Raw genomic sequence first — 2,754 nt, forward strand, 5'->3', positions numbered from 1 at the left:
TGTTTATATTGTTATTAGTTGGGCCTTGTATTATAAATAAGCTTGTTACCTTTGTTAAAGATCGCATCAGTACTGTTCAATTAATGGTTCTAAGACAACAATATCAAAATATGAGAGAGTCTGACTACGATGATACTGCCTCCAGAGATTCTTGGTTCTATGATTAGAAACTTGTACTAAAAGAAGTGGGGAATGAAAGGAAAATTTTTGAACAATGTCTCCACACCCAGTGTTGTAAGAACCTGTACTTTTGGTCTTGTGTAAACGTTTATGTTCCAGGAACTAGCCGACCACAAAGTGAACAAACACTTACTGAAACAAAAACAAAAACAAAAACAAAAACACACACACAAAAAAAAACACCCTGTATCTTAACTGGCATCAACAGCAAGTGGCTGACCTGGGACTGAACTTCTGCTTTTCTGAAGAGCCAATGAGCAATCTCCACGCCAAAGAACCCCTAGACCCTCTATAAAAACCCCTTGCTTTCTCGGCTTGGGGTCGACTCCCCTGTCTCCTGTGTGAGAGATGGGTCAACCCGGAGCTCCGCCAATAAAAGCCTCATGTGTTTGCAGCAAGTGTTTCTGGTGTGAGTTGCTCAGGGCTGCGCTAGACAGCAGGATCGAGGAAAGTCCTAAATTGGGGTCTTTCACCAGCAACTCCACTACTGGGAATATACCCCAAAGAAACCATAACCACCACACAAGCAGATATATACACACCCATGTTTACTATGGCTTTGTTCACAATAGCAGAGTTGGAAACAACCCAAGTGCCCATTAACAAACGAATGGATAGAGAAGCTCTGGTATATTCATACAATGGAATACTACGCTGCATTGAAAAACAAGGAACTCATAAAATATTATGCAAAATAGATGACCCTGGAGGACATTATGCTGAGTGAAATATCTTAATCACCAAAGGACAAATGTTGCATAGGGCCACTGTTGTTGACATCGGGGTTGAGGGAAGACAGAGAAGGAGGGAGGGAATGATGTATATGGCATTGAAACAGTTGAGGGAGACAACTGTTTAAAAGGGATATATGACTGGGTATTATTGTCATGACAGGAGTACAGAATGAAGGCTGCATAGTGGAGTGGATTTGGGGGGAGGGACTGTATAACAATGAAAGAGTTTTTCTTTTACTTTTCAAGAAGAGTGAATTGGGGGGAGGGGGTGGACAGTGAGAAAAGTGCAACAACGAATGAATGGAAACTCTAAGTCTCTGTAAACTTCCATTAACATTAATTTAAAAAAATAGTGAATATATTTTATTAGGAAAGATTCAGGGGAGATCTAAAAAAGATGGGATAACAGTAGGCATAGACCAATGGTGAGTAACTTTATAAGACACAATGTATGGGAATGATGATAAGAAACAAAATGTGAATGAAAAAATTATTTTAAAATTAATTAATACATTTTAAGATAAGTCAAAACAAAAAAATATCAATTTTTGTATAATACTGCCACTCACATCACTTCATTAAATCCTCTTATGCTGAACAAAAATAAGCACCTTTAGCTCCCTCCCCCCATATTAAGCACTAGGTTACAAGCTCTGTATACCTTTTTTTTTCTTAATCCTTATAGGATGTATACTTTTCATTATCCCTGCTTTACAGATAAAGAAACTGAGGCAGAGAGAAACAATATCTTGCCCAGTTAGCAAGTGGTTTTGGCCTGGGTGAGGTCCTGCCACCTTCTTCTTAACCACTATCCTCTGCTGCCTCCATGTACCCAGCAACAAACTTGGGCACAGAGTTAGAAAGATGTTGAAGACAAGTTCCTCACTTTTGAGAGCTGATGCTAGACCTAGAGAATGAAACAAATTCAGGAACAAGCAACACATGAAAGTAGCCTTGATAGGACACACACACACATATATTGATCTTGCCTTGGTCTTTAAACATTGTATCATGGAACTTTTTCAATTTACACAAGAGTAAAGAGAGTAGCATAATGAACACTATATACTTGCTTCAACTATGATATATTCAGGCTAATAATCTTGTTTTATCTAGGGAACTCTCGTGACCTGGTGGTAAGAAGCTGAGCTGCAATTTTAAAGACACATGGTTTGAATCCACCAGCTGCTCCTGGGGAGAAACATGGCCAGTCTCCTTTCATGGTATTTATGGCCTCTGAAAATTCATTGGAGGGTTAGTTTGAGTTGAATTTTTTGAGTTCTTGTCTTATCCATCTTTCCCCTTCTCTCCCATTCCCTCCACCCCCAAATGTTTTCAAGCAAATCGTAGACATTGTAAACTATTCAGAAATATTTCAGTATGTATCTCTGCAAGTAGTCCTGGTTAGCATGGTGTTTATGTGCTCAGCTGCTAACGGAAAGGTCGGCAGTTCAAACTCAGCTGCTCCTGAAGGTGAAAAATGGGGGAGTCTATTTTACTAATGATCATAACTTTAAAACATTCTGTGAAAATCCACTCTGTCCTGTAGGATCACTATGGGTTTTGGTTTGTGTATATATCCTTTCAAGAGAAGGAATCCTTGTAAACATAACCACAATGGCAATAGCAATCTTAAGGGATTAACACAACAACGTATCCTTTCCAGAGAAGGAATCTTTGTAGACATAACCACAAAATCAATAGTAAGCACCCTTAAGAAAGTAACATTAATGTATACCCCTGTTTATCACGGCTTTGTTCACAATAGCAAGGAGTTGGAAACAACCTAAGTGCCCATCAACAAATGAATGGATAGAGAAGCTGTGGTATATTCACACAA

At 38.9% G+C, this 2,754-nt stretch overlaps 1 pseudogene; it reads left to right on the forward strand.

Annotated features, from left to right (window-relative positions):
• LOC102869929 overlaps positions 1–2,754 on the forward strand; it is a 47,752-nt pseudogene that overhangs the window by 6,369 nt on the left and 38,629 nt on the right.

The sequence above is a fragment of the Elephantulus edwardii genome, unplaced genomic scaffold (genome assembly GCF_000299155.1).
Source record: "Elephantulus edwardii isolate Elephantulus edwardi_28Jun2011 unplaced genomic scaffold, EleEdw1.0 scaffold00210, whole genome shotgun sequence".
Lineage (NCBI taxonomy): Eukaryota > Metazoa > Chordata > Mammalia > Macroscelidea > Macroscelididae > Elephantulus > Elephantulus edwardii.